This window comes from Balaenoptera borealis (genome assembly GCF_965194805.1).
Source record: "Balaenoptera borealis genome assembly, chromosome: 8".
NCBI lineage: Eukaryota > Metazoa > Chordata > Mammalia > Artiodactyla > Balaenopteridae > Balaenoptera > Balaenoptera borealis.
The window spans coordinates 10,835,485-10,848,223 of NC_138865.1; the positions used below are offsets into that span (position 1 = coordinate 10,835,485).

General features: G+C 45.9%; 1 protein-coding gene across 1 annotated transcript in view; it reads left to right on the top strand.

Annotated features, from left to right (window-relative positions):
* The window catches only part of SCARA5 (scavenger receptor class A member 5), a 122,330-nt gene that overhangs the window by 15,981 nt on the left and 93,610 nt on the right, over positions 1-12,739 (top strand). The window lies entirely within an intron of this gene.

Sequence of the window (12,739 nt, forward strand, 5' to 3'; positions counted from 1 at the left end):
GAGAGGGAAGATAAGGAAGAGTCAGAACTGGAGATTGAGAGAGAGCCACAGTGAGCGCAGAGATGGGGAGGGGAGCAGGTGTCCCTTAGCAACAAGGAGAAGTGTACAGTCGTGTGATGTGAAAGCTGGGATTTTTAGGGAGAAGAGAGAGAAGGTTCTGGAAGTAATGAGGAGCAAAGAAAACCACCTACCGCACCCTTAGGTCAGTTACATGAATGTGGGAGAGAGAAATCCATACTTGAGAAGACAAGGGAAGCAGGGTTCAGTTAGAAGAAGAAAGAAAAGGAAATGTTCGAGCAGAGGTTGGGGAAATCAGGGTTTTTTGGATGACTGGCTGGGACATCTTGGGCCACAGTGGGAAGGTTTCAGCAGATGGGGAGGGAGATGTCAAAGGAGAAGAAACAAGGCTGTCTGGAGATTACGGTGGGTGATGGGGAGCCCTGGGGCTTCTGTGGGGCTGATAGAAGTCAGGATCGAGGACTCAGTGAGGTTGGGGTGCTGGTGTCAGGGCAGAACTGCTGGCAAGACTGAGTGTTGGTGATAGGGGTCTTGCCAGGAGCACACAGAGCCCTAGGGCACCAGCACCCCCTTCCCAACGGTGGTGTGTGGGCCAGGGGAGGGGGGCCTTGTCCTGGAGTGCCAGGAGCTCTGGAGATCATTTTGGCTCTTGTGGAGGCAGGGAGATCGGGGGAGGCCAAGGGAGGTGGTGGGAAGGGGGCAGGGGTCTTGTAGCAGTGATGATATGATGTGATACATACAAGCGATCATGATACAATGGTTGCCCTTGATGGAACACCAGGCTGTGCTCAGGGCTTCAATACATTGTCTCCAAAGCACAGGGAGCTCAGCTTGGTGCTCTGTGATGACCTAGATGGGTGGGATGGTGGGGGGCAGGGATGGGAGGGAGGTCCAAGGGGGAAGGAATATATGTATATGTATAGCTGATTCACTTCGTGGTACAGCAGAAACTAACACAACACTGTAAAGCAATTATACTCCAATAAAAAGAAATAATTAAGGTAAATTAAAGAAAGCATCTCAGGACATATTATTATTCCCAGTTTGTCGATGAGAAGGTAACATCTTAGGTGAAGCAAATTGCCCAAGGTCACCCATGTAGTCAGAGGCAGAGCCTGGATTCAAATCCACATCTGCCTGGTCCCTAAACCCCGCCCCTCAGCGTAGCTCACCCTGTTCACTGCGGTTCCAGGACTCGGAGACCCTGGACTTTCAAGAGCTAGGCTGCTGGTGGTGAGGGGCTGAGAGTGGATTCTTGGAGTTTCAGGTTTCAGAGGTGGAGACGTCCTGGGCAATGACAAAGCTAGGACGGGGCCATGGGAATAAATGGCTCTGTTGCAGGAGAGAGATGGAATGAATTATTCTAAGAGGAAATAGATATAAACCCAAATAGGTTTGGACAAGAGCACAAGGACAGGGTCTTAAATGGCTTCAGAGGGAAGCCTGGGACACTATCCTCTACAGACATTAGGTCAGAGAAATGCCCCTCTCTCGCCAGCATCCTCCCCCTTCCCCCTACCATCTCCTGGGGCTTCTGGGCTGGAGTCTAAACTGCATATGCAGAGTTCAGCAGTAGGTTTCGGAAGATATAAACACGGCCATGAAGAGGGAGGCCAGTAGGGTAGGGCTGGCTGGGACCCTGCCCTGCAGAGGCAGATGCTGGTTAACCTGAGGTCCAGCCACAGAGCCGATGGGGGCCCGTGATGGTTCCAGCCTTCTGCACAGTGTCCTGAAGCCCACCTGTTCCCTGGTACCTTCCTACTTCCTGCTATCTGGCTTGAGATTGAGTTCAAGTCAAGACAACCCAAGATGTTCATAGAGGGCAGAAGAAGCCACGTGTTTAGGAAGTCCTGTTAAGAGAGGGGGCTGCAGGGAGGGGCTGCCTACTGGCCTCCTCTCCTGACGCTCCGTGTGGATGAGCTTCTCCAATTAATGGAGGAGGGACTGGGAAGATAGAACGTACCCGAGACCCGAAGGCGGCAGATGGCAGCCATCAGGTTGGGAGGGGCAGATTGAAAAGGATCAAGAGGGCAGGGGAGACTGGGACAAGTGTCCTGTCTGAAGCTTGCAGGAACCGTTTGGTTTATGGCGCTCGGCTCTCCCTGCGTGTTGATTCTAGAGCACTATTCACTCTTAACAGTTTCTCTGTTTGCAAATGATCTCATAGTTTGTGCACTGGTAACAGTGAGCTTGATCTTGTCCCTTTGCCCGGAAAGTTCTATCTGGGCATCTTGCTTCTCTGGTCCCGTTCTGACCTCAGTATATTATGCAGGAATTCCTTTCTTCCCTCTGGAGCTATGATGATCTCCCAACCCTGACCTAAGGGCATCTATTAAAATGTAATATGACATCTTAAGTATTCTAAGCATTTCCAGTGTGTCCAGGGGGAGCTGCCTTTCACATGTAGGTTTATGGGGATTGGGGGCGGGGGTGGTCCCTGGATGCTGACAGACTGAAGGTGAAAAGGGCACTGTCTTGCCAGTGGGTGGAAGTAAGAAAAGTCTGCCTACCTCGGGACACCCAGGGCAGCCCCAGGACCCTCAGCTTGTTGAGTGTGTCCTTTCCCTGCCCTCTGAGAAAGGCCCTCCTGGTAAAGTGTTCTGTTTGTGACCAGGAATATAAAAATGGTTGTTCCAGCTACTATTTCTAGGTAAGTTTTCAAAGCCCCAAAGTTCTTTGTATCTAGTTTAGGTCCTAGGTTCTAGGAGTTGATGAACATCTCTTGGAGGGGCAAAACTCCATCACCAAAGGAAAGAGCACAATGCCTGGATACAAAGGTGAATTGAGTGGTGGAGAGGAGGATGTTTCCTATTCCAAGGCTCCAAGATGTCAAAGCATCAAATACAGAAACTAGAATACATGGTTAGTACAAAAGCCTAAACGATGGCTTGGAAGGCCCAGTAAATCTGTCTTCAGTTTATTAGTCTCACTTGTCTACAAACAGCCAACTGATGTTAATTGAGTATCTGCTATATGCCAGGACGTGTGGGATCCAGAGATGAATCACAGACCCTGTCCTCTGGGAGCTGACCCTCGACAAATGTGTATTTTTATTCATTGATTGATGGGTGCAATTCCGTTCTCATTATGAACTATCCCATTATTGGCCATGATTTCCCAGTGAAGCTCTATACCGGACAGCTGTTGGTTCTAGGCCTTAGCAGGTGACAGAGGTTCAGTGGGTCTGAGGACCATCGTCTTTGCTCAGATCTGCTGAACTCCCACCTGTGGCCCAGCCTGTACTGCTTCCCGTGCAGAGGCCAGAGCTGGAGGCTTCTGAGCCTGGAGGCTTCAGGGACAGTCCCAGCTCCCTCCCGTACAGGTGGCATGGGCTGAGACGTTAGCCTTCCTGTCTTCAAAACCAAACAGCCAGGTGGCCCTTCCAACTCAACTGGCGGTGGGATTTGGGGGAGTGAGACAGGGGTGGGGCGGAGTGTATTAAACCTATCCATTCCTGCCCCGAGGATAAACCAATTCATCAAACCAAGGTGGACCAGGGCATGGGCGGGAGGTTGCTCTAGCAGCCTGGAAAAAGTAATGATTTAAACATGGAAATAGCTGAGCCCTGGCCTCCACATTGCTAACACATCATCAGATGATTTATTTCCTCTGACAAGGCGCCAGGAGAGGAACTGGGAATCTTTCTGAGAGGGAGCCAGAGCCACTCTATTGGAGGAGGGTCTTTGGCCCCTATTTAGGTCGAACCCTGAGCCCACTGTTGTTTTGAGTCTCTCTGCATTGCGACAGCATTTCTTCCAATCCATGCGCTGCCCATGTTGGGTAAGAGTATGGGCATCTTCCCCCAGCCCCAGGACCTGCTTCTTCTTCCTGGGACTCCCTGGCCGCTCCCCTCCTCCTGGGTTGCAGTGACCAGCCAGCTCACCTTGACTGCCCTCTATCCCCTCCCACCTGGCTTTCTCTCTTCATCCCTCGGCCCCAGCTGCAAAATTATATGCACACCAGCCAGAGTCCCTTCCCGCTGCTGATAAATAAGCACACAAGCCCCTGATTGTTCTCAAGAATTTTTATGCAGAGTAACTTGAGAAATAGATAGGGATGGAAAAAATAACAAGTATTGCAGGGAAGTTACAAAATATCTCTAGAAGTACTTGGAGAAACTGTCCTAGGTCACCATAACATCTAGATTGAATTAGCTCCACCATCCCTCCCTCTCCTTTTCTTAGAAATGGGATCCCATCGGATCATGCAGAGGACTGTAGTCTCCTTTGTCTGGGGCCCTCACTGGTCTGCCTTGAAGACTCAGGTGTGTGGTCCAACAGGGCAGAGGTGATTGGTGCTCACCCCACCCCGGCTGGTGGTTTGGGACCCTCCTAGACTCAGGTCAGATGAAACTGCTCTGCAATGTCCCTGCCTGACACCCTCCTCTGCCCTTTATTGAGGAAAAGTAAACAGAGGTCTCCATGAAAGCCAGAAAGTGGTGGCAGCTTCAAAGACAGAGGTTATTTGGGGCTGCCTATTACAATGAACAATGTGAGTGATGAGTAACCGGAGTGAGGATGATGAAGTCAACCTTGGGAGGGTTTAACAGGATCCTTGGATGGGATGAGCGCCAAGGTCCCTCCCAGCCGTAAAACCTTATCTCCACCTGCTGTGTGTGAGCTATGGGACCACAGAGAACAACAACAACGACAAAAAAATGGCTGAGTGTTTGTTGTTGGTAAAACTCAATTAGGTGACAATTGAATCATTTCATCCTGTTTTATTTTTATTTTTATTTTTTAAAATTTATTTATTTTTAAGGTTGTTTAGACCCAGGTTCTTTGGAAAGAAGTAAATACCCACTTTTATCAGATGATGCAATTTGTGAGTATTTTTTCAAATGGAAGGAAAATAAATTCAAACAGATAACTCCCCAAATGCCTTAAAATTATGGTTAAGAAATTGAAAAATCAGTTTTGTAAAGAAAGGCTAAATTGATGCAAGGGCTAACTCAGAATGCTTTCTCATGTCTCCCAGCCAATATGTGACAGGGGCAGGCTTTGACTCTGTCTGCACAGAGCCCCAAAACCATGCTTGTCCCCCTGTGAGAGTGTCAGGGACCCTCACCTGCCTAATATCGTACAGGGAAACAAAGACCCAGAGGTTCTGATGCTCCCACTGACACTGGGGGACCATCTCACGACTCAACCTCAGCTCAGCTGTCTGGGACCAAGTGGTTTTCAGATAAACTTTCCTTTTCTGTTCTTTAACCCTTGCTCCCAAGCACTTCACCACCCTCAGTAAGCAGTATTTTAGCAAAAGCTCTTTAGGGGGTACTCTTGTTCCCATGATTAAAAGGAACCCGTCACAATTTTAACCTCTGGGAATAATACAATAGTTTGAGGCAACCTCCTTTTGTGTGTGTCCTATTAAAGAGAAATCAAAGTTTAAAAAAAAATTAAACGAAGCTCTGATAATAGAAAGACTTTAATTGATTTTCCAAAAATGTGTCTCCATATTGTTGTTGTTGTTTTTTTAAACAGATTAGTGGTTTTCTTTTTTTTTTAATTATTTGTTTATTTATTTATTTATGGCTGTGTTGGGTCTTCGTTTCTGTGCCAGGGCTTTCTCTAGTTGCGGCGAGCGGGGGCCACTCTTCATCGCGGTGCGCGGGCCTCTCACTATCATGGCCTCTCTTGTTGCGGAGCACAGGCTCCAGACGCGCAGGCTCAGTAATTGTGGCTCACAGGCCTAGTTGCTCCACGGCATGTGGGATCTTCCCGGACCAGGGCTCGAACCCGTGTCCCCTGCATTGGCAGGCGGATTCTCAACCACTGCACCACCAGGGAAGCCCTTCATATTGTTTTGATATGACAAAAGCCTTACTCCAGAACTGGGTACCTCGATGCCATAGATGCATGATTTCATCATTGAATCAGAACAAGAATGTCCAGGGTTGTGGCTTAGGCCTCTGGATGTCAGCATCAGCACCACGCGTGATGATGGTGCTCAGCTAGGATTAGGTGTCAATTTAGTCCCAATGACTTGCTCCCACAGTTCACCTACGTGGGCACTAAGTGGCTATTCCAAGTCGTCGGTGAATAAGGAAAGCCAAGATTTTGTTTATTTTTTCAGGCCAAAATTTTGCTCAAAAATTGGTTTTTCAGCCAACAAAAATGTGTCAACTATTTGCATACAACAACTGTAAGAACCAGTCTTTGCACCAAAAATAAATGACTTACACATGTCTTTTGTTTTTTTAATAAATTTATTTATTTATTTATTTAATTTTTGGCTACGTTGGGTTTTTGTTGCTGTGCGCGGGCTTCCTCTGGTTGTGGCGAGCGGGGGCTGCTCTTCGTTAAGGTGCGCGGCTTCTCACCGCGGTGGCTTCTCTTGTTGTGGAGCACGGGCTCTAGGCGCATGGGCTTCAGTAGTTGTGGCAAGTGGACTCAGTAGTTGTGGCGCCTGGGCTTAGTTGCTCCGCGGCATGGGGGATCTTCCCAGACCAGGGCTCGAACCTGTGTCCCCTGCATTGGCAGGTGGATTCTTAACCACTTCGCCACCAGGGAAGTCCCACATACCTTTGTTCTTGCAAAGAACCTTATTGCAGTTCTGCTGTGTGCTGGTTGATGGGTAGGGAAATGGGTGAGTCTCAGAGAACCTTTAGACAAGCAGGGTAGGGAGAGATGGAAATCGACAACTGTGAATAATGAGGTTAGTATCAGAGAAGAGGGTAAGGTTCTGATGTGGTTATTTCAATGGCACTTAATCCTTAACATTTTACCTTCTAGATTATTCTTAATCTTGAACATCTAAAAAGTTTTGGTTTTGCTTCTCTATAAGTGAATTCTTCTATGGAGAGCATCAACTTTTTCTCCACAACTTGCATTGAACTGTGATTTAATTACTTTTACTAAAGTTAATGATTCTCAGAATGTGACTATATACGACAGTGGTATTCAAGGTGACATATGGGTGTGAATTTGTTATTTTAATAGTTAGATATTTATTTTAAAGGAATAAGTACCATTTATTTATTCCATTAATAATAATGGAATAGGAAGATACTAATTTTCCACTTATGAGGATGATATAAAATTTCCTTCTTACATAAATTTAAGTTTAAAAAAAAAAGTGGAGTGAGAAAGAAAATAATAGCCCAGGGATACTCAGCTATGGGAAAATTGTGCAGCTACATGGAGATGGGTGTTTAGAGGTGGGGAAACCACCCATCGGACTGCTTCTAGCCATTCATCAGCAAGCACGGCTCCATACAACATCTCCCAGCCTGGCCTTCGGAACCCAGTCTGCAAGTCACTTTGTACTTATTTTTTAGTTCCTATTTGCCCTTCTGGAGTCACTAGCCTGTCCAAGCCTCTTGAGCCTCCTTCTCTTGGCTTCCTGATCGTCTGAGATGTCAACCCGCCTTTCTGGAGGCCACTGCAAGATGAAAACCCTTTCCCTTGATTCTCCCAGATCTTGGAAGAGTTTTTGTTTTGTTTTTTTGGTGTCATTCTCCCCCTCGATCTGGTTTTGTGTGTGACCATGTCTGCAAGCAATGACTATGTTTAATAACTAACAGCTTGGTCTGGTACTTTCCTCAGAACAGTTCTCACACGGAGGAAGAAAGTTTTCTTCTTCAAGTCACAGTTTTCAAATTTCTAATAGCTGTAAATCAGACGATAAAGCTGGAGAGAAAGAGAATAGATTTCAGCCCATCTACAAAAGCCTGTCCTTCAAAGCCCTGCTGAGTTGCTGCCTCTTCAAGGCAGACCCTGAGATGACCTGCAACACAGAAGGACTCACTGCCTCTGCAGTGCCATGCTTTGCTTGTGCCATATCGCCCCTCTACACCTGCTTCATTCACACCTGTGTGATAGTTACCAGTTTATATGTCTTCTTCCCCTCGGGTGTGAGCATCTGAAAGTCAGTGATTGTATCTTCATCTCTCATTCAACAGATATTTTCTGAATGCCTGCTGTGTGCCAGGCACTGGTTTAGGAACTGGAAAGTTGGACGTGAATGACACTGACAAAATCTCTCCCTCACACAGCTTGTTATCCTTGTATTTCCCAATGTCTACCATAGTGTATTAGTTATCTACTGCTGCGTAACAAATGACCCCAAACCTTAGCAGCTTAAAACAACAAAATTTGTTATCTCACTCCATTTCTGAGGAAGCCGTGGGTGTGCAAGGAAATCCAAGATTTTGTTTATTTTTTCAGATCCAAAATTCTGCTCAGAAAATATGTATATACATATAGTCCAATCTGGCAGAAATCTGGGAGCAGCTTAGCTGGGTTGTTCTGGCTCAGGGTCTCTCATGAGACTGCTGTCAAGATCTCAGCCAGGGTGTAGTCATCTGAAGGCTTGATTTGGCTGGAGGACCTGCTTCCAGACTCACTCATGTGGCTGTTGGCTGAAGGCCTCTGTTCCTTACCATGTAGACTCTCCATAGTGTATTCATGACATAGTGGCTGGCTTCCCCACAAATGAATATTTCAAGAGAGAGAAAGAGTAAGCAAGAAGGAAGCTGCAGTGTCTTTTCTCTCATCTCAGAAGCGACCCATCATCACTTCTACCATATTCTACTAGTCACACAAGCCAATCCTGGTACAATGCAGAAGGAGACTATACAAGGGGTTGGGATCATCTGGGGCCATCTTGAAGGCTGGCTACCACAGTAGGGCTACCACAGTAGGACTGTGGGTGTTCAATAAAAGTCTGTTAGAGTTTTTACCCCAACAATCCGTAAGTCAAAACCTTTACTGAGACTTCCCTGGTGGTCCAGTGGTTAAGAATCTGCCCTCCACTGCAGGGGACGTGGGTTTGATCCCTGGTTGGGGAACTAAGATCCCACATGCCTCGGGGCAACTGAGCCTGTGCGCTCTAGAGCCCACGCCACAACTAGAGAGGAGCCTGAGTGCTGCTACAAAGATCCCTCAACTAAGACACAATGCAGCCAAATAAATAAATAAATATTTTTTAAAAAAACCTTTACTTTTTTTAAATAGACTAACTTTTAGAGCAGTTTTAGGTTTACAACAAAATTAAGTGGAAATTACAGAGAGTTTCCATGTACCCCCTGCCCCACACGTGCACAGCTTCCCTTATAATCAACATCCCCCACCAGGGAGGGGCATTTGTTACAACTGATGAACCTACACTGACATGTCATTATCGTGCAAAGTCCATAGTTTACGTTAGGGTTCACTCTTGGTGTTGAGCATTGTATGGGCTTAGACAAATGTATAATGACATGTATCCATCATTACAGTATCATACAGAGGAGTTTTACTGCCCTGAAAGTCCTCCGTGCTCCACCTGTTCATCCCTCCCCACTCCCAACCCCTGGCAACCACTGATCTTATTACTGTCCCTATAGTTTTGCCTTTTCCAGAATGTCATAAATCTGGAATCATACAGTAAGTAGCTTTTTCAGATTGGTGTCTTTTACTTACTAATCGGCACTTAAGCTTCCTCCATGTCTTTTCATGGCTTGATAGCTCATTTCTTTTACTTTTTTAAAAAAATAAATGAGCATACTGTTTTTACTGATTGCATTGTTTTGGAGTGTTTCCAATCTTCCACGAAGCTTAAGTAATTTGAATGGTCTACTCAGCTAACATGCTGCTGCTATGTTATATTAAAAAGTCAATAAAAGTGTTTTGGGCAGACTTAGTAACTTGTCTTTCCCCTAAATTGTCTTCTTTCCCTTACAGTCATATTCTCTAGCCATCTTGCCAGAAACATTCCGTGAAGTTCCACTTGTGGAACGGTACTTCACTGAATGTTTCTGGAAAATCTCTATTTGAAACCCTTGTTATGTTCTATCTAGAATGAATTTTGTGTAATGCGCAAGGTAATTGAGTCTTGCTAAAGGAACTGAGCTCTCTCAGACGAAGGTCTATGTTGTGTGTGTAAGTTGATGAAGGGATCTGTCACCAGGGGTGCTTGCTATTAGACAGAAGCCTCAGGTAGAGGAGAAGGGAACTACTCTTTTTTGATGGAGAAAAAATAGAACTATATCATTGCAGTTTGCCCCACTGTTACAATGAGCTGGCAATACACGTGCAAGCAACAGGGCAAGATGCAAGTTAGCAGTCTTCTTGGCTGTGTGATTTTCCTCCCCCATTCTGCCAAATATTGAAAGTTAGTACAGACTTGACAATAAAGGGATGACGCTCTAATTAGTGGGAGTAAAGGAAAAGTAGCCCTTGCTCTTGTGACTGATTGGTTTAGGAAAATATTTTCATTCCTAAAGGGAGGAAGGGGTCCTGATTGCTTTGTTTTCCTCCGGAAGGTGAAAAATTTCAAACTGAATGACAATTAGCACTAATCTAGCACTTTATAAATCGTAAGTAGCCTCACTAGTCAATCCGTGAATGTGTGTTGTTTGCACTTAATCCCTTACTGTATTAATGTTCAGCTTACTAAACAGACTGCCTCAAGCTCAGGCAAAGTATTAATATAATGTCTTGTGCCTCAATAAAAAAGTTACGTGCAAAAAGTTATATCAACTTCTTTTTGAGAGAACGATTTCTTTTTTGTAATGAACAAGAAATAGAACATTTCAGTGAAACTGGAACAGTTAACAGCATATGGTTGAACTTAATTAAACCTTCAAGGGAAATAAGAAGAGGGTCAAACAAAGGCAACAAATGAAGAAGCCCAAGATGGATTGGGGATAAACATAAGGACAATAGCATTTCAGCCTGGGTATCTTCTGACCCCTCCCAGTAGCTAGGCTGCCATCATTCTCATCATTATGTCAAGAAAAGCAGGGATGAGGAGAGCTGGAACAACCATCGCAATAAAGATACTAATGTTTGTATAATACACTATGCTATGCCTACCGCTTTGACTCTTGAGGGAAAAAAACTTTTCTCTAAGAGCTGCAACCCGCCAGCCAGTGGCTCTCATGAGAAAAAAAAAAAAAGACAAAATGCTACAAGAAGCTTGCGTATTTAGGAGCAAAACAGGTTATAGATCCTACTGTGTGGAAAGAGATAGAAAATTCTGGAAAAGAAGATTTAGGGTGAGTTAGAAAGATGTGCAAGTCTTTGTGGAAAATCAGGTTAAGTCTAGAAAATTTGCTAACATTTAAGTGTTGATGAGAATGGTAACTGAATTTGTATTTCTCGACAACTCGTTCCAAATCGTACCCGATGTTTTACGGAAATAGTATGTAATAGTCCAACTTAGCTATTTTAACAACAGCATTTTCAATAAAATGGAGTAAATGCGTGGGAAAATGTTCCTCACTGAACAATACCTCTGGAGAGCCAGGGCACCAGCGTGGTCACCGCCATTTCCCTTGTGGTCACCAAACCTCCTGAAGGCCGTGCAGTTGGCAGTGTTACCTGAGAGGTGATAAGGAGCCCCCGAAGCACCTCAAATGTTTTCTGACTCTCAATTATTTCAACATCTGCTGTCAGCCTTTTCCGGTTCCTACCCGTGCCTCCATGAGCAATGTTCTCCAGTTGGCAATACTCTCCCTTGCAGGGGGCAGAGAATGAGCATGATAGGGACATGCGTACTTTGAAAAAAAAATGCCCTCCATAGATTCTTTTTTTAAATAATTAATTAATTAATTAATATTTTGGCTGTGTTGGGTCTTCATTGCTGTGCGTGGGCTTCCTCTAGTTGCGGTGAGCGGGGGCTACTCTTCATTGCGGCGCGCGGGCTTCTCATTGCAGTGGCTTCTCTTGCTGCGGAGCACGGGCTCTAGGCTCGTGCGGGCTCAGTAGTTGTGGCTCGCGGGCTCTAGAGCACAGGCTCGGTAGTTGTGGCGCACGGGCTTAGTTGCTCTGCGGCATGGGGGATCTTCCCGGACCAGGGCTTGAATCCGTGTCCCCTGCATTGGTGGGCGGATTCTTAACCACTGCACCACCAGAGAAGTCCCCCCTCCATAGATTCTTACCTGCCGTGCTGGGGGTCAGGGCGAGACGGCATCCCTTCCTCTCCATTGTCAGCTGACAGAGCAGGTGGACGTTGGTGAGCTTGCTGGCCTCTGCACTGGCCATCTGAAGGCTGCCTCGAAGGAGAAGTCCAGTGGAAAGAGGACAGAGAGTCAGGGCACCTGGGTCCTCACCCAGGATTTGTCACTAACATTTGATGTTCTTCATCTGTAAACAGAAGGGGTTGAACTAGACAATCCATAAGTTCCATTAGAACTCATATTTTGCTGTTCCATTTTGGCCAGAACCTGATGAGCCTTGTGTAATTTCACAGGATGAAGTTAGGTACTATGTTTTCCTGTAAATCTTAACCCGAGGTTGTAAACTGGTGGTCGGATGCGGCATGTAAATGTGTTTTGTTTTGTTTACGCTCCCTAGTGGTTTCTTTTTTTTTGCTCTAATTAGTTGTCAACACTTAAAAAAAGGGAGATTTCTCCAAATCACTTCTGACTTGTCTTGAAGCCAGAAGTGGTTTGGAGAAGTGATTTTTGGATCTGCCGACGCCCGGCCCTTCTTCCTGCATGGCAACCTCTTCTGGACTGGGCATGCACTGTTGGTTTCCCCAGGCCCACCTGGCCCACATCCCTTCCAGGCCACTGTTAGAAGCTGGAGTTTGCAACCTCTTTCTAAAATTCTCTCCATCTTCTAATCACATGGGACAATAGCACTTTATAAAGGACACATATTCCAGCCTATTTGAGCTTTCTCTGTGACTTGGACTGGCTCTAGGAGGCGGGTTTGCGTGGCCTCGTGAGTTGTGGGCATGCCTGTCTGGCTAGTTCGTGAGCACAGAGGGTGGGAGGAGAGATAGAAGCAGA